Here is a 27,292-nt window from a genome sequence, read left to right on the forward strand (position 1 = left end):
CTATTCTGGCCATACACAGTGCAAATAGCATTTGCACTGTTCCCAGCCATTACATTGTACTGGACTGAAGAGAAGCTCCTGTCTTACTTAGTTTCCAATACTGAGTTGAACTAGATATGCCCCGTTTGTGTAGGAAGCACAATTCTTTTGTCCTGAGCTTGCACAGTGTTCTGGCACTATAGAAACACAGTAGAGTGCAAGAATTCCCGTTTCTCAAAAGTAGAGTGTTTTTCTTGCATGGCACACTAGGGTTCAATGAAACTTCCTAAACGGAGTTGAATCACGTTCAGTTCCAAGTTATAGCAGCAAGTGTTCATTCAGGCTAAGAATGTCACTCTTGTGCTATTCTGGCCATATACATTGCAAATAGCATTCGTGTCTGTTCCTAGCCAGGACAGTGTATTGGACTGAAGAGAAACGCCTGCTTTACTTAGTTTCTAACACTGAGTTGAACTAGATATGCACCATTTGTGTAGGAAGCACAGTTCTTTTGTTCTGAGCTCTCTCACTGTTCTGGCCCTATAGGAAACACAGTACAGTGCAAGAATGCCCGTTTCTCAAAAGCAGAGTGTTTTTCTTGCATGGCACACTAGGGTTCAATGAAACTTCCTAAACGGAGTTGAATCACGTTCAGTTTCAAGTTCTAGCAGCAAGTGTTCATTCAGGCTAGAAACAGCACTCTTGTGCTATTCTGGCCCTACAAAATACAAATAGTATTCGCGTCTGTTCCCAGCCGGTACAGTGTATTGACTGAAGAGAAGCTCCTGCTTTACTTAGTTTCTAACACTGAGTTGAACTAGATATGTCCCGTTGGTGTAGGAAGTACACTTCTTTTGTTCTGAGTTTGCTCACTGTTCTGGCCCTATAGGAAACACAGTAGAGTGCAAGAATGCCCGTTTCTCAAAAGCAGAGTGTTTTTGTTGAATGACACACTAGGGTTCAATAAAACTTCCTAAATGGAGTTGAATCACCTTCAGTTTCAAGTTCTAGCAGCAAGTGTTCATTCAGGATAAGAACAGCACTCTTGTGCTATTCTGGCCTTATACAGTGCAAATAGCCTTCGTGTCTGTTCCCAGGCAGTACAGTGTATTTGACTGAAGAGAAGCGCCTGCTTTACTTGGTTTCAAAGACTGAGTTGAACTAGATATGCTCCGTTTGTGTAGAAAGCACAGTTCTTTTGTTCTGAGCTTGCTCACTGTTCTGGCCCTATAGGAAACACAGTAGAGTGCAAGAATGTCCGTTTCTCAAAAGCAGAGTGTTTTCCTTGCGTGTACACTAGGGTTCAATGAAACTTCCTAAACGGAGTTGAATCACGATCAGTTTCAAGTTCTAGTAGCAAGTGTTCATTCAGGCTAAGAACTGCACTCTTGTGCTATTCTGGCCATACACAGTGAAAGTAGCATTGGCGTCTGTTCCCAGGCAATACAGTGTATTGGACTGAAGAGAAGCTCCTGTTTTACTTAGTTTCCAATACTGAGTTGAAATAGATATGCTCCGTTTGTGTAGGAAGCACAGTTCTTTTGTTCTGAGCTTGCTCACTGTTCTGGCCCTATAGGAAACACAGTAGAGTGAAAGAATGCCCGTTTCTCCATAAGAGAGTTTTTCTTGCATGGCACATTAGGGTTCAATGAAACTTCCTAAACGGAGTTGAATCACGTTCAGTTTCAAGTTCTAGCAGCAAGTGTTCATTCAGGCTAAGAACAGCACTCTTGTGCTATTCTGGCCATACACAGTGCAAATAGCATTCGCGTCTGTTCCCAGCCAGTACAGTGCATTGGACTGAAGAGAAGCTCCTGTTTTACTTAGTTTCCAATACTGAGTTGAACTAGATATGCCCCATTTGTGTAGGAAGCACAGTTCTTTTGTTCTGAGCTAGCTCACTGTACTGGCCCTATATGAAACACAGTAGAGTGCAAGAATGTCCGTTTCTTAAAAGCAGGGTGTTTTTCTTGCATGGCACACTAGGGTTAAATGAAACTTCCTAAATGGAGTTGAATTACGTTCAGTTCCAAGTTCAAGAAGCAAGTGTTCATTCAGGCTAAGAACAGCACTCTTGTGCTATTCTGGCTATACACATTGCAAAAGGCATTCGTGTCTGTTCCTAGCCAGGACAGTGTATTGGACTGAAGAGAAACGCCTGCTTTATTTAGTTTCTAACACTGAGTTGAACTAGATATGCACCATTTGTGTAGGAAGCACAGTTCTTTTGTTCTGAGCTTGCTCACTGTTCTGGCCCTATAGGAAACACAGTAGAATGCAAGAATGCCCGTTTCTCAAAAGCAGAGTGTTTTCCTTGCATGGTACAGTAGGGTTCAATGAAACTTCCTAAACGGAGTTCAATCATGATCAGTATCAAGTTCTAGCAGCAAGTGTTCATTCAGGCTAGAAACAGCACTCTTGTGCTATTCTGGCCATACACAGTTCAAATAGCATTCGCGTCTGTTCCCAGCCAGTACAGTGTATTGGACTAAAGCGAAGCTCCTGCTTTGCTTAGTTTCTAACACTGAGTTGAACTAGATATGCCCCGTTTGTGTAGGAAGCACAGTTCTTTTGTCCAGAGCTTACTCACTGTTCTGGCCCTATAGGAAACACAGTACAGTGCAAGAATGCCCATTTCTCAAAAGCAAAGTGTTTTTCTTGCATGGCACAATAGGGTTAAATGAAACTTCTTTAAGGAGTTGAATCACGTTCAGTTTCAAGTTCTAGCAGCAAGTGTTCATTCAGGCTAAGAATCGCACTCTTGTGCTATTCTGGCCATAAAGAGTACAAATAGCATTCGCGTCTCTTCCCAGCCAGTACAGTGCATTGGACTGAAGAGAAGCACCTGTTTTACTTAGTTTCCAATACTGAGTTGAACTAGATATGCCCCGTTTGTGTAGGAAGCACAGTTCTTTTGTTCTGAGCTAGCTCACTGTACTGGCCCTATATGAAACACAGTAGAGTGCAAGAATGTCCGTTTCTTAAAAGCAGAGTGTTTTTCTTGCATGGCACACTAGGGTTAAATGAAACTTCATAAACGGAGTTGAATCACGTTCAGTTCCAAGTTCAAGCAGCAAGTGTTCATTCAGGCTAGAAACAGCACTCTTGTGCTATTCTGGCCATACACAGTGAAAATAGCAATGGCGTCTGTTCCCAGGCAGTACAGTGTTTTGGACTGAAGAGAAGCTCCTGTTTTACTTAGTTTCCAAACCTGAGTTGACCTAGATATGCCCCGTTTCTTTACGAAGCTCAGTTCTTTTGTTCTGAGCTAGCTCACTGTTCTGGCCCTATAGGAAACACAGTAGAGTGCAAGAATGCCTGTTTCTCAAAAGCAGAGTGTTTTTCTTGCATGGCACACTAGGGTTCAATGAAACTTCCTAAACGGATTTGAATCAGGTTCATTTTCAAGTTCTAGCAGCAAGTGTTCATTCAGGCTAAGAACAGCACTCTTGTGATATTCTGGCCATAGACAATACAAATAGCATTCGCGTCTGTTCCCAGCCAGTACAGTGTATTGGACTGAAGAGAAGCTCCTGTTTTACTTAGTTTCCAATACTGAGTTGAACTAGATATGCCCCGTTTGTGTAGGAAGCACAGTTCTATTGTTCTGAGCTTGCTCACTGTTCTGGCCCTAAAGGAAACACGGTAGAGTGCAAGAATGAAGGTTTCTCAAAAGCAGAGTGTTTTTCTTGCATGGCACACTAGGGTTCCATGAAACTTCCTAATCAGAGTTGAATCCCGTTCAGTTTCAAGTTCTAGCAGCAAGTGTTCATTCATGCTAGAACAGCACCCTTGTGCTATTCTGGCCATACACAGTGTAAATATTATTCGTGTCTCTTCATAGCCAGTACACTGTAATGGACTGAAGAGATGCTCCTGTTTTACTTAGTTTCCAATACTGAGTTGAACTAGATATGCCCCGTTTGTGTAGGAAGCACAGTTCTTTTGTTCTGAGCTAGCTCACTGTTCTGGCCCTATAGGAAATACAGTAGAGTGCAAGAATGCCCGTTTCTCAAAAGCAGAGTGTTTTTCTTGCATGGCACATTAGGGTTCAATGAAACTTCCTAAACGGAGTTGAGTCACGTTCAGTTTGAAGTTCTAGAAGCAAGTGTTCATTCAGGATAAGAACAGCACTCTTGTGCTATTCTGGCCATACACAGTACAAAGAGCATTCGCGTGTTCCCAGGCAGTACAGTGTATTGGACTGAAGAGAAGCGCCTGTTTTACTTAGTTTCCAATACTGAGTTGAACTAGATATGCCCCGTTTTTTAGGAAGCACAGTTCTTCTGTTCTGAGCTAGCTCACTCTACTGGCCTTATAGGAAACACAGTAGAGTGCAACAATGCCCATTTCTCAAAACCAGACTGTTTTTCTTGCATATCACACTAGGGTTCAATGAAACTTCCTAAACGAAGTTGAATCACGTTCAGTTTGAAGATCTAGCACCAAGTGTTCATTCAGGCTAAAAACAGCACTCTTATGCTATTCTTGCTATATACAGTGCAAATAGCATTCGCATCTGTTCCCAGATAGTTCAATGTATTGGACTGAAGAGAAGCACCTGCTTTACTTAGTGTCCAATACTGAGTTGAAGTAGATATGCCCTGTTTGTGTAGGAAGCACAGTTCTTTTGTTCTGAGCTAGCTCACTGTTTTGGCCCTGTAGGAAACACAGTAGAGTGCAAGAATGCTCGTTTCTCTAAAGTAGAGTGTTTTTCTTGCATGGCACACTAGGGTTCATGAAACTTACGAAACGGAGTTGAATCACGTTCAGTTTCAAGTTCTAACAGCAAGTGTTCAATCAGGCTAAGAACAGCACTCTTGTGCTATTCTGGCCATACACAGTGCAAATAGCATTCGCGTCTGTTCCCAGCCAGTACAGTGTATTGGATTGAAGAGAAGCTCCTGCTTTAATTAGTTTCCAATTCTGATTGGAATTAGATATGCCCCGTTTGTGTAGGAAGCACAGTTCTTTTGTTCTGATCTAGCTCACTGTTCTGGAGCTATAGGCAACACAGTATAGTGCAAGAATGCCCGTTTCTCAAAAGCAGAGTGTTTTTCTTGCATGGCACACTAGGGTTCAATGAAACTTCCTAATCGGAGTTGAATCACGTTCAGTTTCAAGTTCTAGCAGTAAATGTTCATTCAGGCTAAGAACAGCACTCTTGTGCTATTCTGGCCATACATAGGTCCAAATAGCATTCACGTCTGTTCCCAGTCAGTACAGTATATTGGACTGAAGAGAAGCTCCTGTTTTACTTAGTTTCCAATACTGAGTTGATCTAGATATGCCCCGTTTGTGTAGGAAGCACAGTTCTTTTGTTCTGAGCTAGCTCACTGTACTGGCCCTATAGGAACACAGTAGAGTGAAAGATGCCCGTTTCTCAAAAGCAGAGTGTTTTTTTGCATGGCACACTACGGTTCAATGAAACTTCCTAAAGGGAGTTGAATCACCTTCAGTTTCAAGTTCTAGCAGCAAGTGTTCATTCAGGATAAGAACAACACTCTTGTGCTATTCTGGCCATACAAAGTGAAAATAGCATTCGCGTTTGTTCCAAGCCAGTACAGTGTATTGGACTGAAGAGAAGCTCCTGCTTAAATTATTTTCCAATACTGATTTGAACTAGATACGCCCCATTTCTTTAGAAAGCACAGTTCTTTTGTTCTGACCTAGCTCACTGTTCTGGCCCTATAGGCAATACAGTATAGTGCAAGAATGCCCGTTTCTCAAAAGCAGAGTGTTTTTCTTGCATTGCACTCTAGGGTTCAATGAAACTTCCTAATCGGAGTTGAATCACGTTCAGTTTCAAGTTCTAGCAGCAAGTGTTCATTCGGGGTAAGAACAGCACTCTTGTGCTATTCTGGCCATACATAGGGCAAATAGCATTCATGTCTGTTCCCAGTCAGTACTGTATATTGGACTGAAGAGAAGCTCCTGTTTTACTTAGTTTCCAATACTGAGTTGAACTAGATATGCCCCGTTTGTGTAGGAAGCACAGTTCTTTTGTTCTGAGCTAGCTCACTGTTCTGGCCCTGTAGGAAACACATTAGAGTGCAAGAATGCTTGTTTCTCTAAAGCAGAGTGTTTTTCGTGCAAGGTACACTAGGGTTCATGAATCTTATGAAACGGAGTTGAATCACGTTCAGTTTCAAGTTCTTACAGCAAGTGTTCATTCAGGCTAAGAACAGCACTCCTGTGCTATTCTGGCCATACGCAGTGCAAATAGCATTCGCGTCTGTTCCCAGCCAGTACAGTGTAATGGACTGAAGAGAAGCTCCTGTTTTACTTAGTTTCCAATAAGGGTTGGACTAGATATGCCCCGTTTGTGTAGGAAGCACAGTTCTTTTGTTCTGAGCTCGCTCACTGTACTGGCCATATAGGAAACACAGAATAGTGCAAGAATGCCCGTTTCTCAAAAGCAGAGTGTTTTTCTTGCATGGCACACTAGGGTTCAATGAAACTTCCTGAACGGAGTTGATCACGTTCAGTTTCAAGTTCTAGCAGCAAGTGTTCATTCTAGCTAAGAACATCACTATTGTGCTATTCTGGGCATACACACTGCAAATAGCATTCCTGTCTCTTCCCATCTAGTACAGTGTATTGGACTGAAGAGAAGCTCCTGTTTTATTAGTTTCAAATACTGAGTTGAACTAGATATGCCCCTTTTGTGTAGGAAGCACAGTTCTTTTGTTCTGTGCTAGCTCATTTTACTGGCCCTATAGGAAACACAGTAGAGTGGAAGAATGTCCGTTTCTCAAAAGCAGAGTGTTTTTTTGCATGGCACACTAGGGTTCAATGAAACTTCCTAAACGGAGTTGAATCATGTTCAGTTTCAAGTTCTAGCAGCAAGTGTTCATTCAGGCTAAGAACAGCACTCTTGTGCTATTCTGGCCATACACAGTGCAAATAGCATTCGTGTCTGTTCCCAGCCACTAGAGTGTAATGGACTGAAGAGACGCTCCTGTTTTACTTAGTATCCAATACTGAGTTCAACTAGATATGTCCCGTTTGTGTAGGAAGCACAGTTCTTTTGTTCTGAGCTTCCTCACTGTACTGGCCCTTTAGGAAACACAGTAGAGTGCAAGAATGCCCGTTTCTCAAAAGCAGAGTGTTTTTCTTGCATGGCACACTAGGGTTCAATGAAACTTCCTAAAAGAGTTGAATCACGTTCAGTTTCAAGTTCTAGAAGCAAGTGTTCATTCAGGCTAAGAACAGCACTCTTGTGCTATTCTGGCCATACACAGTACAAATAGCATTCGCGTTTCTTCCCCGCAAGTACAGTGTATTGGACTGAAGAGAAGCTCCTGTTTTACTTAGTTTCCAATACTGAGTTGAACTAAATATGCCCCGTTTGTGTAGGAAGCACAGTACTTTTTTTCTAAGCTCGCTCACTGTACTGGCCCTATAGGAAACACAGTAGAGTGCAAGAATGCCCGTTTCTCAAAAGCAGAGTGTTTTTCTTGCATGGCACACTAGGGTTCAATGAAACTTCCTAAACGGATTCAATCGCGTTCAGTTTCAAGTTCTAGCAGCAAGTGTTCATTTAGGCTAAGAACAGCACTCTTGTTCTATTCTGGCCATACACAGTGCAAATAGCATTCGCGTCTCTTCCCAGCCAGTAGAGTGTAATGGATTGAAGAGACGTTCCTGATTTACTTAGTTTCCAATACTGAGTTGAACTAGATATGCCCCGTTTGGGTAGGAAGTACAGTTCTTTTGTTCTGAGCTAGCTCACTCTTCTGGGCCTATACGAAACACAGTAGTGTGCAAGAATGCCCGTTTCTCAAAAGCAGAGTGTTTTTCTTGGATGGCACACTAGGGTTCAAGGAAACCTCATAAACAGAGTTAAATCACGTTCAGTTTCAAGATCTAGCAGCAAGTGTTCATTCAGGCTAAGAACAGCACTCTTGTGCTATTCTGGCCATAAACAGTGCAAATAGCATTCGTGTCTCTTCCCAGCAAGTACAGTGTATTGGACTGAAGAGACGCTCCTGTTTTACTTAGTTTCCAATACTGAGTTGAAATAGATATGCCCCGTTTGTGCAGGAAGCACAGTTCCTTTGTTCTCAGCTGGCTCACTGTACTGGCCCTATAGGAAACACAGTAGAGTGCAAGAATGCCCGTTTCTCAAAAGCAGATTGTTTTTCTTGCATGGCACACTAGGATTCAATGAAACTTCCTAAAAGGAGTTAAATCCTGTTCAGTTTCAAGTATTAGCAGCAAGTGTTCATTCAGGCTAAAAACAGCAATGTTGTGCTTTTCTGGCCTTACACAGTGCAAATAGCATTTGCGTCTGTTCCCAGCCAGTACAGTGTATTGGACTGAAGAGAAGCTCCTGTTTTACTTAGGTCCAATACTGAGTTAAACTAGATATGCCCCGTTTGTGTAGGAAGGACAGTTCTTTTGTTCTTGGCTAGCTCACTGTACTGGCAGTATAGGAAACACAATAGAGTGCAAGAATGCCCGTTTCTCAAAAGCAGAGAGTTTTTCTTGCATGGCACACTAGGGTTCAATGAAACTTCCAAAACGGAGTTGAATCACATTCAGTTTCAAGTTCTAGCAGCAAGTGTTCATTCAGGCTAAGAACAGCACTCTTGTGCTATTCTGGCCATACACAGTGCAAATAGCATTCGCGTCTGTTCCCAGCCAGTAGAGTGTAATGGACTGAAGAGAAGTTCCTGATTTACTTAGTTTCCAATACTGAGTTGACCTAGATATGCCCCGATTGTGTAGCAAGCACAGTACTTTTTTTCTGAGCTCGCTCACTGTACTGGCCCTATTGGAAACACAGTAGTGTGCAAGAATGCCCGTTTCACAAATGCAGAGTGTTTTTCTTGCATGGCACACTAGGGTTCAATGAAACTTCCTAAACGGATTCAATCATGTTCAGTTTCAAGTTCTAGCAGCAAGTGTTCATTCAGGCTAAGAACAGCACTCTTGTGCTATTCTGGCCATACACAGTGCAAATAGCATTCGCGTCTGTTCCCAGCCAGTAGAGTGTAATGGACTGAAGAGATGCTCATGTTTTACTTAGTTTCCAATACTGAGTTGAAGTAGATATGCCCCGTTTGTGTAGGAAGCACAGTTCTTTTGTTCTGAGCTAGCTCACTCTACTGACCCTATAGGAAACAGCGTAGAGTGCAAGAATGTCCGTTTCTCAAAAGCAGAGGGTTTTTCTTGCATGGCACACTAGGGTTCAATGAACCGTCCTAAATGGAGTTGAATCACGTTCAGTTTCAATTTCTAGCAGCAAGTATTCTTTCTGGCTAAGAACATCACTATTGTGCTATTCTGGCCATTAACAGTTCAAATAGGATTCGCGTCTCTTCCCATCTAGTACAGTGTATTGGACTGAAGAGAAGCTCCTGTTTTATTAGTTTGAAATACTGAGTTGAACTAGATATGCCCCTTTTGTGTAGGAAGCACAGTTCTTTTGTTCTGAGCTAGCTCACTCTACTGGCCTATAGGAAACAGCGTAGAGTGCAAGAATGTCCGTTTCTCAAAAGCAGAGTGTTTTTTTGCATGGCACACTAGGGTTCAATGAAACTTCCTAAACGGAGTTGAATCACGTTCAGTTTCAAGTTCTAGCAGCAAGTGTTCATTCAGGCTAAGAACAGCACTCTTGTGCTATTCTGGCCATACACAGTGCAAATAGCATTCGTGTCTGTTCCCAGCCAATAGAGTGTAATGGACTGAAGAGACGCTCCTGTTTTACTTAGTATCCAATACTGAGTTCAACTAGATATGTCCCGTTTGTGTAGGAAGCACAGTTCTTTTGTTCTGAGCTTCCTCACTGTACTGGCCCTTTAGGAAACACAGTAGTGTGCAAGAATGCCCGTTTCTCAAAAGCAGAGTGTTTTTCTTGCATGGCACAATAGGGTTCAATGAATCTTCCTAAACGGAGGTGAATCACGTTCAGTTTCAAATTCTAGCAGCAAGTGTTCATTCAGATTAAGAACATAACTATTGTGGTATTCTGGCCATTAACAGTGCAAATAGGATTCGCGTCTCTTCCCATCCAGTATAGTGTATTGGACTGAAGAGAAACTCCTGCTTTACTTAGTGTCCAATACTGAGTTGAACTGGATATGCACCATATTTGTAGGAAGTACAGTTCTTTTGTTCTGAGTTAGCTCACTCTTCTGGCCCTAGAGTAAACACAGAAGTGTGCAAGAATGCCCGTTGCTCAAAAGTAGATTATTTTTCTTGCATGGCACACTAGGGTTCAATGAAACTTCCTAAAAGAAGATAAATCCTGTTCAGTTTCAAGTTTTAGCAGCAAGTGTTCATTCAGGCTATGAACAGCACTCTTGTGCTTTTCTGGCCATACACAGTACAAATAGCATTCGCGTCTGTTCCCAGCAAGTACAGTGTATTGGATGAAGAGTACCTCCTGTTTTACTAAGTTTCCAATACTGAGTTGAACTAGATATGTCCCGTTTGTGTAGGAAGCATAGTTCTTTTGTTCTGAGCTAGCTCACTGTACTGGCCCTTTAGGAAACACAGTAGAGTTCAAGAATGCCCGTTTCTCAAAAGCAAAGTATTTTTCTTGCATGGCACACTAGGGTTCAATGAAACTTCCTAAACGGAGTTGAATCACGTTCAGTTTCAAGTTATAACAGCAAGTGTTCATTCAGGCTAAGAACAGCACTCTTGCGCTATTCTGGCCATACACAGTGCAAATAGCATTCGCGTCTGTTCCAAGCCAGTACAGTGTATTGGACTGAAGAGAAGCTCCTGTTTTATTAGTTTCCAATACTGAGTTTGACTAGATATGCCCTGTTTGTTTAGGAAGCACAGTTCTTTTGTTCTGAGCTAGCTCACTGTACTGGCCCTATAGGAAACACAGTACAGTGCAAGAATTCCCCTTTCTCAAAAGCAGAGTGTTTTCCTTGCATGGCACACAGGGTTCAATGAAACTTCCTAAACGGAGTTGAATCACTTTCAGTTTCAAGTTCTAGCAGCAAGTGTTCATTCAGGCTAAGAACAGCACTCTTGTGCTATTCTGGCCATACAGAGTGCAAATAGCATTCGCTTCTGTTCCCAGCCAATAGAGTGTATTGGACTGAAGAGACGTTCCTGTTTTGCTTAGTTTCCAATAGTGAGTTGAACTACATATGCCCCATTTGTGTAGGAAGCACAGTTCTTTTGTTTTGAGCTAGCTCACTGTACTGGCCCTAAAGGAAACACAGTAGAGCACAAAAATGCCCGTTTCTCAAAAGCAGAGTGTTTTTCCTGCATGGCACACTAGGGTTCAATGAAACTTCCTAAACGGATTGAATCACGTTCAGTTTCAAGTTGTAGCAGCAAGTGTTCATTTAGGCTATGAACAGCACTCTTGTGCAATTCTGGCCATACAGAGTGCAAATAGCTTTCGTGTCTGTCCCCAGGCAGTACAGTGTATTGGACTGAAGAGAAGCTCCTGTTTTACTTAGTTTCCAATACTGAGTTGAACTAGATATGTCCCGTTTGTGTAGGAAGCATAGTTCTTTTGTTCTGAGCTAGCTCACTGTACTGGCACTTTAGGAAACACAGTAGAGTTCAAGAATGCCCGTTTCTCAAAAGCAAAGTATTTTTCTTGCATGGCACACTAGGGTTCAATGAAACTTCCTAAACGGAGTTGAATCACGTTCAGTTTCAAGTTCTAGCAGCAAGTGTTCATTCAGGCTAAGAACAGCACTCTTGTGCTATTCTGGCCATACACAGTGCAAATAGCATTTGCGTCTGTTCCAAGCCAGTACAGTGTATTGGACTGAAGAGAAGCTCCTGTTTTATTAGTTTCCAATACTGAGTTGAACTAGATATGCCCCGTTTGTGTAGGAAGCACAGTTCTTTTGTTCTGAGCTAGCTCACTGTGCTGGCCCTATAGGAAACACAGTAGAGTGCAAGAATTCCCCTTTCTCAAAAGCAGAGTGTTTTCCTTGCATGGCACACAGGGTTCAATGAAACTTCCTAAACGGAGTTGAATCACTTTCAGTTTCAAGTTCTAGCAGCAAGTGTTCATTCAGGCTAAGAACAGCACTCTTGTGCTATTCTGGCCATACACAGTGCAAATAGCATTCGCTTCTGTTCCCAGCCAATAGAGTGTATTGGACTGAAGAGACGTTCCTGTTTTGCTTAGTTTCCAATAGTAAGTTGAACTAGATATGCCCCGTTTGTGTAGGAAGCACAGTTCTTTTGTTCTCTGCTGGCTCACTGTACTGGCCCTATAGGAAACACAGTAGAGTGCAAGAATGCCAGTTTCTCAAAAGCAGATTATTTTTCTTGCATGGCACACTAGGGTTCAATGAAACTTCCTAAAAGGAGATAAATCCTGTTCAGTTTCAAGTTTTAGCAGCAAGTGTTCATTCAGGCTATGAACAGCACTCTTGTGCTTTTCTGGCCATACACAGTACAAATAGCATTCGAGTCTGTTCCCAGCAAGTACAGTGTATTGGATGAAGAGAACCTCCTGTTTTACTAAGTTTCCAATACTGAGTTGAACTAGATATGCCCTGTTTGTGTAGGATGCACAGATCTTTTGTTCTGAGCTAACAGACTGAACTGGCCCTATAGGAAACACAGTAGAGTGCAAGAATGCCCGTTTGTCAAAAGGAGAGAGTTTTTTTTGCATTGCACACTAGGGTTCAATGAAACTTCCTAAACGGAGTTGAATCACATTCAGTTTCAAGTTGTAGCAGCAAGTGTTCATTCAGGCAATGAACAGCACTCTTGTGCAATTCTGGCCATACAGAGTGCAAATAGCTTTCGCGTCTGTTCCCAGGCAGTACAGTTTATTGGACTGAAGAAAAGCTCCTGTTTTACTTAGTTTCCAATACTGAGTTGAACTAGATATGTCCCGTTTGTGTAGGAAGCATAGTTCTTTTGTTCTGAGCTAGCTCACTGTACTGGCCCTTTAGGAAACACAGTAGAGTTCAAGAATGCCCGTTTCTCAAAAGCAAAGTATTTTTCTTGCATGGCACACTAGGGTTCAATGAAACTTCCTAAACGGAGTTGAATCACGTTCAGTTTCAAGTTCTAGCAGCAAGTGTTCATTCAGGCAAAGAACAGCACTCTTGTGCTATTCTGGCCATACACAGTGCAAATAGCTTTCGAGTCTGTTCCAAGCCAGTACAGTGTATTGGACTGAAGAGAAGCTCCTGTTTTATTAGTTTCCAATACTGAGTTGAACTAGATATGCCCTGTTTGTGTAGGAAGCACAGTTCTTTTGTTCTGAGCTAGCTCACTGTACTGGCACTATAGGAAACACAGTACAGTGCAAGAATTCCCCTTTCTCAAAAGCAGAGTGTTTTCCTTGCATGGCACACAGGGTTCAATGAAACTTCCTAAACGGAGTTGAATCACGTTCAGTTTCAAGTTCTAGCAGCAAGTGTTCATTCAGGTTAAGAACAGCACTCTAATGCTATTCTGGCCATACACAGTGCAAATAGCATTCGTGTCTGTTCCCAGCCAGTAGAGTGTATTGCACTGAAGAGAAGCTCCTGCTTTACTTAGTTTACAATACTGAGTTGAACTAGATATTCCCCGTTTGTGTAGGTAGCACAGTTCTTTTGTTCTGACCTTGCTCACTCTACTGGCCCTGTAGGAAACACAGTAGAGTGCAAGAATGCCCCTTTCTCAAAGCAGAGTGTTTTTCTTGCATGGCACACTAGGGTTCAATGAAACTTCCTAAACGGAGTTGAATCACGTTCAGTTTCAAGTTATAGCACCAAGTGTTCATTCAGGCTAAGAACAGCACTCTTGTGCTATTCTGGCCATACACAGTGCAAATAGCACTCGCATCTGTTCCCAGCAAGTACAGTGTATTGGACTGAAGAGAAGCTCCTGTTTTAGTATGTTTCCAATACTGAGTTGAACTAGATATGCCCTGTTTGTGTAGGAAGCACAGATCTTTTGTTGTGAGCTAGCTAACTATACTGGCCCTATAGGAAACACAGTAGAGTGCAAGAATGCCCCTTTCTCAAAGCAGAGAGTTTTTCTTGCATGGCACACTAGGGTTCAATGAAACTTCCTAAACGGAGTTGAATCACGTTCAGTTTCAAGTTATAGCACCAAGTGTTCATTCAGGCTAAGAACAGCACTCTTGTGCTATTCTGGCCATACACAGTGCAAATAGCACTCGCATCTGTTCCCAGCAAGTACAGTGTATTGGACTGAAGAGAAGCTCCTGTTTTAGTATGTTTCCAATACTGAGTTGAACTAGATATGCCCTGTTTGTGTAGGAAGCACAGATCTTTTGTTCTGAGCTAGCTAACTATACTGGCCCTATAGGAAACACAGTAGAGCGCAAGAATGCCCGTTTCTCAAAAGCAGAGTGTTTTTCTTGCATGGCACACTAGGGTTCAATGAAACTTCCTAAACGGAGTTGAATCACGTTCAGTTTCAAGTTCTAGCAGCTAGTGTTCATTCAGGCTGAACAACACTCTTGTGGTATTCTGGCCATACAGAGTACAAATAGCTTTCGCGTCTCTTCCCAGCCAGTACAGTGTATTGGACTGAAGAGAAGCTCCTGTTTTATTAGTTTCCAATACTGAGTTGAACTAGATATGCCCCTTTTGTGTAGGAAGCACAGTTCTTTTGATCTGAGCTAGCTCACGTTACTGGCCCTATAGGAAACACAGTAGAGTGCAAGACTGTCCGTTTCTCAAAAGCAGAGTGTTTTTCTAGCATGGCACACTAGGGTTCAATGAAACTTCCTAAACGTAGTTGAATCACGTTGAGTTTCAAGTTCTAGCAGCAAGTGTTCATTCAGGCTAAGAACAGCACTCTTGTGCTATTCTGGCCATACACAGTGTAAATAGCATTCGCGTCTGTTCCCAGCCAGTAGAGTATTATGGACTGAAGAGACGCTCCTGTTTTACTTCGTTTCCAATAATGAGTTCAACTCGACATGCACCGTTTGCGTAGGAAGCACAGTTCTTTTGTTCTGAGCTAGCTCACTGTACTGGCCCTATAGGAAACACAGTAGAGCGCAAGAATGCCCGATTCTCAAAAGCAGAGAGTTTTTCTAGCATGGCACACAAGGGTTCAATGAAACTTCCTAAACGGAGTTGAATCACGTTCAGTTTTAAATTTTGGCAGCAAGTGTTAATTCAGGCTCAGAACAGCACTCTTGTGCTATTCTGGCCATACACAGTGCAAATAGCATTCGCGTCTGTCCCAGTCAGTAGAGTGTAATGGACTAAAGAGACGCTCCTGTTTTACTTAGTTTCCAATACTGAGTTGAACTAGATATGCCCCGTTTGTTTAGGAAGTACAGTTCTTTTGTTCTGCGCTTGCTCAATCTTCTGACCCTATAGGAATAACAGTAGAGTACAAGAGTGCCCGTTTCTCAAAAGCAGAGTGTTTTTCTTGCATGGAACACTAGGGTTCAATGAAACTTCATAAACGGAGTTGAATCACGTTCAGTTTCAAGTTCTAGCAGCAAGTGTTCATTCAGGCTAAGAACAGCACTCTTGTGCTATTCTGGCCATACACAGTACAAATAGCATCGCCTCTGTTCACACTAGTTGAGTGTAATGGACTGAAGAAAAGTTCTTGTTAAACTTAGTTTCCAATACTGAGTTGAACTAGATACGCCCCGTTTGTGTAGGAAGCACAGTTCTTTTGTTCTGAGCTAGCTCACTGTACGTGCCCTATAGGAAACACAGTAGAGTGAAAGAATGCTGTTTTCTCTAAAACAGAGTGTTTTTCTTGCATGGCACACTAGGGTTCAATGAAACTTCCTAAACAGAGTTGAATCACGTTCAGTTTCAAGTTCTAGCAGCAAGAGTTCATTCAGGCTAAGAACAGCACTCTTGTGCTATTCTGGCCATACACAATGCAAATAGCATTCGCGTCTCTTCACAGCAAGTACAGTGTATTGGACTGAAGAGGAGCTCCTGTTTTACTCAGTTTCCAATACTGAGTTGAACTAAATATGTCCCGTTTGTGTAGGAAGCACAGTACTTTTTTTCTGAGCTAGCTCACTGTACTGTCCCTATAGGAAACACAGTACAGTGCAAGAATGCCTGTTTCTCGAAAGCAGAGTGTTTTTCTTGCATGGCACACTACAGTTCAATGAAACTTGCTAAACAGAGTTGAATCACGTTCAGGTTCAAGTTCTAGCAGCAAGTGTTCATTCAGGCTCAGAACAGCACTCTTGTGCTATTCTGGCCATACAGATTGCAAATAGCATTCGCGTCTGTTCCCAGCCAGTAGAGTGTAATGTACTGAAGAGACGCTCCTGTTTTACTTAGTTTCCAATACTGAGTTTAACTAGGTATGCCCCGTTTGTGTAGGAAGCACAGTTCTTTTTTTCTGAGCTAGCTACTTGTCTGGCCCTATAGAAAACACAGTAGAGTGCAAGAATGCCTGTTTCTCAAAAGCAGAGAGTTTTTCTTGCATAACACACTAGGGTTCAATGAAACTTCCTAAACGGAGTTGAATCATGTTCAGTTTCAAGTTCTAGCAGCAAGTGTTCATTCAGGCTAAGAACAGCACTCTTGTGCTATTTTGTCCATACACAGTGCAAATAGCATTTGCTTCTGTTCCCAGCCTGTACAGTGTATTGGACTGAATAGAAGCTCCTGCTTTACTTAGTTTCCAATACTGAGTTGAACTAGATATGCCCCTATTGTGTAGGAAGCACAGTTCTTTTGTTCTGAGCTAGTTCACTGTACTGGCCCTATAGGAAACACAGTAGAGTGCATGAATGCCCGTTTCTCAAAAGCAGAGTGTTTTTCTTGCATGACACACTAGTGTTCAATGAAACTTCCTAAACTGATTGAATCACGTTCAGATTCAAGTTCTAGCAGCAAGGGTTCATTCAGGCTAAGAACAGCACTATTGTGCTATTCTGGTATACACAGTTCAAAAAGCTTTCGCGTCCTTTCCAGCCAGTAGAGTATAATGGACTGAAGAGACGCTAATGTTTTACTTAGTTTCCAATACTGAGTTGAACTAAACATGCCCCGTTTGTGTAGGAAGCACAGTTCTTTTGTTCAGAGCTAGCTCACTGTACTGGCCCTATAGGAAACACAGTAGAGTGCAAGAATGCCCGTTTCTCAAAAGCAGAGTGTTTTTCTTGCATGGCACCCTAGGGTTCAATGAAACTTCCTAAACAGAGGTGAATCACAGTCAGTTTGAAGTTCTAGCCACAAGTGTTCATTCAGGCTAAGAACAGCACTCTTGTGCTATTCTGTCCATACACACTTCAAATAGCATTCGGGTCTGTTCCCAGCCAGTAGAGTGTAATGGACTGAAGAGACACTCCTGTTTTACTTAGTTTCAAATACTGAGTTGAACTAGTCATGCCCCGTTTGTGTAGGAAGCACAGTTCTTTTGTTCTGAGCTAGCTCACTGCACTGGCCCTATAGGAAGCACAGTAGAGTTCAAGAATACCCGTTTTTCAAAAACAGAGTGTTTTTCTTGCATGGCACTCTAGGGTTCAATGAAACTTCCTAAACGGAGTTGAATCACGTTCAGTTTCAAGTTCTAGCAGCAAGTGTTCATTCAGGCTAAGAACAGCACTCTTGTGCTATTCTGGCCATACACAGTCGAAATAGCATTCGTGTCTGTTCCCAGCCAGTAGAGTGTATTGGACTGAAGAGAAGCTCCTGCTTTACTTAGTTTCCAATACTGAGATGAACTAGATATTCCCCGTTTGTGTAGGAAGCACAGTTCTTTTGTTCTGATGTAGCTCACTCTACTGGCCCTATAGGAAACAACGTAGAGTGCAAGAATGCCCGTTTCTCAAAAGCAGAGTGTTCTTCTTAAATGGCACACTAGGGTTCAATGAAACTTCCTAAATGGACTTGAATCACGTTCAGTTTCAAGTTCTAGCAGCAAGTGTTCATTCAGGCTAAGAACAGCACTCTTCTGCTATTCTGGCCATACACTGTGCAAATAGCATTCGCGTCTGTTCCAAGCCAGTACAGTGTATTGGACTGAAGACAGGCTCCTGTTTTACTTAGTTTCCAATACTGAGTTGAACTAGATATGCCCCGTTTGCGTAGGAAGCACAGTTCTTTTGTTCTGAGCTAGCTCACTGTACTGGTCCTATAGGAAACACAGTAGAGTGCAAGAATGACCGATTATCAAAAGCAGAGTGTTTTTAATGCATGGCACACTAGGCTTCAATGAAACTTTTTAAACAGAGTTGAATCACGTTCAGTTTCAAGTTCTAGCAGCAAGAGTTCATTCAGGCTAAGAACAACACTCTTGTGCTATTCTGGCCATACACAGTGCAAATAGCATTCGCGTCTGTTCCCAGCCAGTACAGTGTATTGGACTAAAGAGAAGCTCCTGCTTTACTTAGTTTCTAATACTGAGTTGAACTAGATATGCCCCGTTTGTGTAGGAAGCACAGTTCTTTGGTCTGAGCTAGCTCACTGTAATGGCCCTATAGGAAACACAGTAGAGAGCAAGCATGCCCGTTTCTCAAAAGCAGAGTGTTTTTCTTGCATGGCACACTAGGGTTCATTGAAACTTCCTAAACGGAGTTGAATCACGTTCAGTTCAAGTTCTAGCAGCCAGCGTACATTTAGTCTAAAAACAGCACTCTTGTGCTATTCTGGCCATACACAGTGCAAATAGCATTCGTGTCTGTTCCCAGCCAGTAGAGTGTATTGGACTGAAGAGAAGCTCCTTCTTTACTTAGTTTCCAATACTGAGTTGAACTAGGTATGCCCCGTTTGTGTAGGAAGCACAGTTCTTTTGTTCTGACCTAGCTCACTCTACTGGCCCTGTAGGAAACACAGTAGAGTGCAAGAATGCCCGTTTCTCAAAAGCAGAGTGTTTTTCTTGCATGGCACACTAGGGTTCAATGAAACTTCCTAAACGGAGTTGAATCACGTTCAGTTTCAAGTTCTAGCAGCAAGTGTTCATTCAGGCTAAGAACAGCATTTTTGTGTTATTCTGGCCATACACAGTGCAAATAGCATTCGCGTCTGTTCCCAGCCAGTAGAGTGTAATGGACTGAAGAGACGCTCCTGTTTTACTTAGTTTCCAATACTGAGTTGAACTAGATATGCCCCGTTTGCGTAGGAAGCACAGTTCTTTTGTTGTGAGATAGCTCACTGTACTGGCCTTGTAGGAAACACAGTAGAGTGCAAGAATGCCCGTTTCTCAAAAGGAGAGTGTTTTTCTTGCATGGCACACTAGGCTTCAATGAAACTTCCTAAATGATTTGAATCACGTTCAGTTTCAAGTTCTAGCAGCAAGTGTTCATTCAGGCTAAGAACAGCACTCTTGTGCTATTCTGGCCATACACAGTGGAAATAGCATTCGTGTCTGTTCCCAGCCAGTAGAGTGTATTGGACTGAAAAGAAGCTCCTGCTTTACTTAGTTTCCAATACTGAGATGAACTAGATATTCCCCGTTTGTGTAGGAAGCACAGTTCTTTTTTTCTGATGTAGCTCACTCTACTGGCCCTATAGGAAACAACGTAGAGTGCAAGAATGCCCGTTTCTCAAAAGCAGAGTGTTCTTCTTGAATGGCACACTAGGGTTCAATGAAACTTCCTAAATGGACTTGAATCACGTTCAGTTTCAAGTTCTAGCAGCAAGTGTTCATTCAGGCTAAGAACAGCACTCTTGTGCTATTCTGGCCATACACAGTGCAAATAGCATTCGCGTCTCTTCCCAGCAAGTACAGTGTATTGGACTGAAGAGAAGCTCTTGTTTTACTTAGTGTCCAATACTGAGTTGAACTGGATATGCACCGTTTGTATAGGAAGTACAGTTCTTTTTTTCTGAGCTAGCTCAACCTTTTGACCCTATAGGAATGACAGTAGAGTGCAATAATGCCCGTTTCTCAAAAGCAGAGTGTTTTTCTTGCATGGAACACTAGGGTTCAATGAAACTTCCTAAACGGTGTTGAAACACGTTCAGTTTAGAGTTCTAGCAGCAAGTGTTCATTCAGGCTAAGAACAGCACTCTTGTTCTATTCTGGCCATACACAGTGCAAATAGCATTCGCGTCTCTTCCCAGCAAGTACAGTGTGTTGGACTGAAGAGACGCTCCTGTTTTACTTAGTTTCCAATACTGAGTTGAACTAGATATGCCCCGTTTGCGTAGGAAGCACAGTTCTTTTGTTCTGAGATAGCTCACTGTACTGGTCCTGTAGGAAACACAGTAGAGTGCAAGAATGACCGATTCTCAAAAGCAGAGTGTTCTTAATGCATGGCACACTAGGCTTCAATGAAACTTCCTAAATGATTTGAATCACGATCAGTTTCAAGTTCTAGCAGCAAGTGTTCATTCAGGCTAAGAACAGCACTCTTGTGCTATTATGGCCATACACAGTGCAAATAGCATTCGTGTCTGTTCCCAGCCAGTAGAGTGTATTGGACTGTAGAGAAGCTCCTGCTTTACTTAGTTTCCAATACTGAGATGAACTAGATATTCCCCGTTTGTGTAGGAAGCACAGTTCTTTTGTTCTGATGTAGCTCACTCTACTGGCCCTATAGGAAACAACGTAGAGTGCAAGAATGCCCGTTTCTCAAAAGCAGAGTGTTCTTCTTGAATGGCACACTAGGGTTCAATGAAACTTCCTAAATGGACTTGAATCACGTTCAGTTTCAAGTTCTAGCAGCAAGTGCTCATTCAGGCTAAGAACAGCACTCTTCTGCTATTCTGGCCTTACACTGTGCAAATAGCATTCGCGTCTGTTCCCAGCAAGTACAGTGTATTGGACTGAAGAGAAGCTCTTGTTTTACTTAGTGTCCAATACTGAGTTGAACTGGATATGCACCGTTTGTATAGGAAGTACAGTTCTTTTTTTCTGAGCTAGCTCAACCTTTTGACCCTATAGGAATGACAGTAGAGTGCAATAATGCCCGTTTCTCAAAAGCAGAGTGTTTTTCTTGCATGGAACACTAGGGTTCAATGAAACTTCCTAAACGGTGTTGAAACACGTTCAGTTTAGAGTTCTAGCAGCAAGTGTTCATTCAGGCTAAGAACAGCACTCTTGTTCTATTCTGGCCATACACAGTGCAAATAGCATTCGCGTCTCTTCCCAGCAAGTACAGTGTGTTGGACTGAAGAGACGCTCCTGTTTTACTTAGTTTCCAATACTGAGTTGAACTAGATATGCCCCGTTTGCGTAGGAAGCACAGTTCTTTTGTTCTGAGATAGCTCACTGTACTGGTCCTGTAGGAAACACAGTAGAGTGCAAGAATGACCGATTCTCAAAAGCAGAGTGTTCTTAATGCATGGCACACTAGGCTTCAATGAAACTTCCTAAATGATTTGAATCACGATCAGTTTCAAGTTCTAGCAGCAAGTGTTCATTCAGGCTAAGAACAGCACTCTTGTGCTATTATGGCCATACACAGTGCAAATAGCATTCGTGTCTGTTCCCAGCCAGTAGAGTGTATTGGACTGTAGAGAAGCTCCTGCTTTACTTAGTTTCCAATACTGAGATGAACTAGATATTCCCCGTTTGTGTAGGAAGCACAGTTCTTTTGTTCTGATGTAGCTCACTCTACTGGCCCTATAGGAAACAACGTAGAGTGCAGGAATGCCCGTTTCTCAAAAGCAGAGTGTTCTTCTTGAATGGCACACTAGGGTTCAATGAAACTTCCTAAATGGACTTGAATCACGTTCAGTTTCAAGTTCTAGCAGCAAGTGCTCATTCAGGCTAAGAACAGCACTCTTCTGCTATTCTGGCCTTACACTGTGCAAATAGCATTCGCGTCTGTTCCAAGCCAGTACAGTGTATTGGACTGAAGAGAAGCTCCTGTTTTATTAGTTTCCAATACTGAGTTGAACTAGATATGCCCTGTTTGTTTAGGAAGCACAGTTCTTTTGTTCTGAGCTAGCTCACTGTACTGGCCCTATAGGATACACAGTACAGTGCAAGAATTCCCCTTTCTCAAAAGCAGAGTGTTTTCCTTGCATGGCACACAGGGTTCAATGAAACTTCCTAAACGGAGTTGAATCACTTTCAGTTTCAAGTTCTAGCAGCAAGTGTTCATTCAGGCTAAGAACAGCACTCTTGTGCTATTCTGGCCATACAGAGTGCAAATAGCATTCGCTTCTGTTCCCAGCCAATAGAATGTATTGGACTGAAGAGACGTTCCTGTTTTGCTTAGTTTCCAATAGTGAGATGAACTACATATGCCCCGTTTGTGTAGGAAGCACAGTTCTTTTGTTTTGAGCTAGCTCACTGTACTGGCCCTAAAGGAAACACAGTAGAGCACAAAAATGCCCGTTTCTCAAAAGCAGAGTGTTTTTCCTGCATGGCACACTAGGGTTCAATGAAACTTCCTAAACGGATTGAATCACGTTCAGTTTCAAGTTGTAGCAGCAAGTGTTCATTTAGGCTATGAACAGCACTCTTGTGCAATTCTGGCCATACAGAGTGCAAATAGCTTTCGTGTCTGTCCCCAGGCAGTACAGTGTATTGGACTGAAGAGAAGCTCCTGTTTTACTTAGTTTCCAATACTGAGTTGAACTAGATATGTCCCGTTTGTGTAGGAAGCATAGTTCTTTTGTTCTGAGCTAGCTCACTGTACTGGCACTTTAGGAAACACAGTAGAGTTCAAGAATGCCCGTTTCTCAAAAGCAAAGTATTTTTCTTGCATGGCACACTAGGGTTCAATGAAACTTCCTAAACGGAGTTGAATCACGTTCAGTTTCAAGTTCTAGCAGCAAGTGTTCATTCAGGCTAAGAACAGCACTCTTGTGCTATTCTGGCCATACACAGTGCAAATAGCATTTGCGTCTGTTCCATACCAGTACAGTGTATTGGACTGAAGAGAAGCTCCTGTTTTATTAGTTTCCAATACTGAGTTGAACTAGATATGCCCCGTTTGTGTAGGAAGCACAGTTCTTTTGTTCTGAGCTAGCTCACTGTGCTGGCCCTATAGGAAACACAGTACAGTGCAAGAATTCCCCTTTCTCAAAAGCAGAGTGTTTTCCTTGCATGGCACACAGGGTTCAATGAAACTTCCTAAACGGAGTTGAATCACTTTCAGTTTCAAGTTCTAGCAGCAAGTGTTCATTCAGGCTAAGAACAGCACTCTTGTGCTATTCTGGCCATACACAGTGCAAATAGCATTCGCTTCTGTTCCCAGCCAATAGAGTGTATTGGACTGAAGAGACGTTCCTGTTTTGCTTAGTTTCCAATAGTAAGTTGAACTAGATATGCCCCGTTTGTGTAGGAAGCACAGTTCTTTTGTTCTCTGCTGGCTCACTGTACTGGCCCTATAGGAAACACAGTAGAGTGCAAGAATGCCAGTTTCTCAAAAGCAGATTATTTTTCTTGCATGGCACACTAGGGTTCAATGAAACTTCCTAAAAGGAGATAAATCCTGTTCAGTTTCAAGTTTTAGCAGCAAGTGTTCATTCAGGCTATGAACAGCACTCTTGTGCTTTTCTGGCCATACACAGTACAAATAGCATTCGCGTCTGTTCCCAGCAAGTACAGTGTATTGGATGAAGAGAACCTCCTGTTTTACTAAGTTTCCAATACTGAGTTGAACTAGATATGCCCTGTTTGTGTAGGATGCACAGATCTTTTGTTCTGAGCTAACAGACTGAACTGGCCCTATAGGAAACACAGTAGAGTGCAAGAATGCCCGTTTGTCAAAAGGAGAGAGTTTTTTTTGCATGGCACACTAGGGTTCAATGAAACTTCCTAAACGGAGTTGAATCACATTCAGTTTCAAGTTGTAGCAGCAAGTGTTCATTCAGGCAATGAACAGCACTCTTGTGCAATTCTGGCCATACAGAGTGCAAATAGCTTTCGCGTCTGTTCCCAGGCAGTACAGTTTATTGGACTGAAGAAAAGCTCCTGTTTTACTTAGTTTCCAATACTGAGTTGAACTAGATATGTCCCGTTTGTGTAGGAAGCATAGTTCTTTTGTTCTGAGCTAGCTCACTGTACTGGCCCTTTAGGAAACACAGTAGAGTTCAAGAATGCCCGTTTCTCAAAAGCAAAGTATTTTTCTTGCATGGCACACTAGGGTTCAATGAAACTTCCTAAACGGAGTTGAATCACGTTCAGTTTCAAGTTCTAGCAGCAAGTGTTCATTCAGGCTAAGAACAGCACTCTTGTGCTATTCTGGCCATACACAGTGCAAATAGCATTCGAGTCTGTTCCAAGCCAGTACAGTGTATTGGACTGAAGAGAAGCTCCTGTTTTATTAGTTTCCAATACTGAGTTGAACTAGATATGCCCTGTTTGTGTAGGAAGCACAGTTCTTTTGTTCTGAGCTAGCTCACTGTACTGGCCCTATAGGAAACACAGTACAGTGCAAGAATTCCCCTTTCTCAAAAGCAGAGTGTTTTCCTTGCATGGCACACAGGGTTCAATGAAACTTCCTAAACGGAGTTGAATCACTTTCAGTTTCAAGTTCTAGTAGCAAGTGTTCATTCAGGCTAAGAACAGCACTCTTGTGCTATTCTGGCCATACAGAGTGCAAATAGCATTCGCTTCTGTTCCCAGCCAATAGAGTGTATTGGACTGAAGAGACGTTCCTGTTTTGCTTAGTTTCCAATAGTGAGTTGAACTACATATGCCCCGTTTGTGTAGGAAGCACAGTTCTTTTGTTTTGAGCTAGCTCACTGTACTGGCCCTAAAGGAAACACAGTAGAGCACAAAAATGCCCGTTTCTCAAAAGCAGAGTGTTTTTCTTGCATGGCACACTAGGGTTCAATGAAACTTCCTAAACGGATTGAATCACGTTCAGTTTCAAGTTGTAGCAGCATGTGTTCATTCAGGCTATGAACAGCACTCGTGTGCAATTCTGGCCATACAAAGTGCAAATAGCTTTCGCGTCTGTTCCCAGCCACTACAGTGTATTGGACTGAAGAGAAGCTCCTGTTTTACTTAGTTTCCAATACTGAGTTGAACTAGATATGTCCCGTTTGTGTAGGAAGCATAGTTCTTTTGTTCTGAGCTAGCTCACTGTACTGGCACTTTAGGAAACACAGTAGAGTTCAAGAATGCCCGTTTCTCAAAAGCAAAGTATTTTTCTTGCATGGCACACTAGGGTTCAATGAAACTTCCTAAACGGAGTTGAATCACGTTCAGTTTCAAGTTCTAGCAGCAAGTGTTCATTCAGGCTAAGAACAGCACTCTTGTGCTATTCTGGCCATACACAGTGCAAATAGCATTTGCGTCTGTTCCATACCAGTACAGTGTATTGGACTGAAGAGAAGCTCCTGTTTTATTAGTTTCCAATACTGAGTTGAACTAGATATGCCCCGTTTGTGTAGGAAGCACAGTTCTTTTGTTCTGAGCTAGCTCACTGTGCTGGCCCTATAGGAAACACAGTACAGTGCAAGAATTCCCCTTTCTCAAAAGCAGAGTGTTTTCCTTGCATGGCACACAGGGTTCAATGAAACTTCCTAAACGGAGTTGAATCACTTTCAGTTTCAAGTTCTAGCAGCAAGTGTTCATTCAGGCTAAGAACAGCACTCTTGTGCTATTCTGGCCATACACAGTGCAAATAGCATTCGCTTCTGTTCCCAGCCAATAGAGTGTATTGGACTGAAGAGACGTTCCTGTTTTGCTTAGTTTCCAATAGTAAGTTGAACTAGATATGCCCCGTTTGTGTAGGAAGCACAGTTCTTTTGTTCTCTGCTGGCTCACTGTACTGGCCCTATAGGAAACACAGTAGAGTGCAAGAATGCCAGTTTCTCAAAAGCAGATTATTTTTCTTGCATGGCACACTAGGGTTCAATGAAACTTCCTAAAAGGAGATAAATCCTGTTCAGTTTCAAGTTTTAGCAGCAAGTGTTCATTCAGGCTATGAACAGCACTCTTGTGCTTTTCTGGCCATACACAGTACAAATAGCATTCGCGTCTGTTCCCAGCAAGTACAGTGTATTGGATGAAGAGAACCTCCTGTTTTACTAAGTTTCCAATACTGAGTTGAACTAGATATGCCCTGTTTGTGTAGGATGCACAGATCTTTTGTTCTGAGCTAACAGACTGAACTGGCCCTATAGGAAACACAGTAGAGTGCAAGAATGCCCGTTTGTCAAAAGGAGAGAGTTTTTTTTGCATGGCACACTAGGGTTCAATGAAACTTCCTAAACGGAGTTGAATCACATTCAGTTTCAAGTTGTAGCAGCAAGTGTTCATTCAGGCAATGAACAGCACTCTTGTGCAATTCTGGCCATACAGAGTGCAAATAGCTTTCGCGTCTGTTCCCAGGCAGTACAGTTTATTGGACTGAAGAAAAGCTCCTGTTTTACTTAGTTTCCAATACTGAGTTGAACTAGATATGTCCCGTTTGTGTAGGAAGCATAGTTCTTTTGTTCTGAGCTAGCTCACTGTACTGGCCCTTTAGGAAACACAGTAGAGTTCAAGAATGCCCGTTTCTCAAAAGCAAAGTATTTTTCTTGCATGGCACACTAGGGTTCAATGAAACTTCCTAAACGGAGTTGAATCACGTTCAGTTTCAAGTTCTAGCAGCAAGTGTTCATTCAGGCTAAGAACAGCACTCTTGTGCTATTCTGGCCATACACAGTGCAAATAGCATTCGAGTCTGTTCCAAGCCAGTACAGTGTATTGGACTGAAGAGAAGCTCCTGTTTTATTAGTTTCCAATACTGAGTTGAACTAGATATGCCCTGTTTGTGTAGGAAGCACAGTTCTTTTGTTCTGAGCTAGCTCACTGTACTGGCCCTATAGGAAACACAGTACAGTGCAAGAATTCCCCTTTCTCAAAAGCAGAGTGTTTTCCTTGCATGGCACACAGGGTTCAATGAAACTTCCTAAACGGAGTTGAATCACTTTCAGTTTCAAGTTCTAGTAGCAAGTGTTCATTCAGGCTAAGAACAGCACTCTTGTGCTATTCTGGCCATACAGAGTGCAAATAGCATTCGCTTCTGTTCCCAGCCAATAGAGTGTATTGGACTGAAGAGACGTTCCTGTTTTGCTTAGTTTCCAATAGTGAGTTGAACTACATATGCCCCGTTTGTGTAGGAAGCACAGTTCTTTTGTTTTGAGCTAGCTCACTGTACTGGCCCTAAAGGAAACACAGTAGAGCACAAAAATGCCCGTTTCTCAAAAGCAGAGTGTTTTTCTTGCATGGCACACTAGGGTTCAATGAAACTTCCTAAACGGATTGAATCACGTTCAGTTTCAAGTTGTAGCAGCATGTGTTCATTCAGGCTATGAACAGCACTCGTGTGCAATTCTGGCCATACAAAGTGCAAATAGCTTTCGCGTCTGTTCCCAGCCACTACAGTGTATTGGACTGAAGAGAAGCTCCTGTTTTACTTAGTTTCCAATACTGAGTTGAACTAGATATGTCCCTTTTGTGTAGGAAGCATAGTTCTTTTGTTCTGAGCTAGCTCACTGTACTGGCCCTTTAG

The sequence above is a fragment of the Peromyscus maniculatus genome, chromosome 3, assembly GCF_049852395.1.
Source record: "Peromyscus maniculatus bairdii isolate BWxNUB_F1_BW_parent chromosome 3, HU_Pman_BW_mat_3.1, whole genome shotgun sequence".
NCBI lineage: Eukaryota > Metazoa > Chordata > Mammalia > Rodentia > Cricetidae > Peromyscus > Peromyscus maniculatus.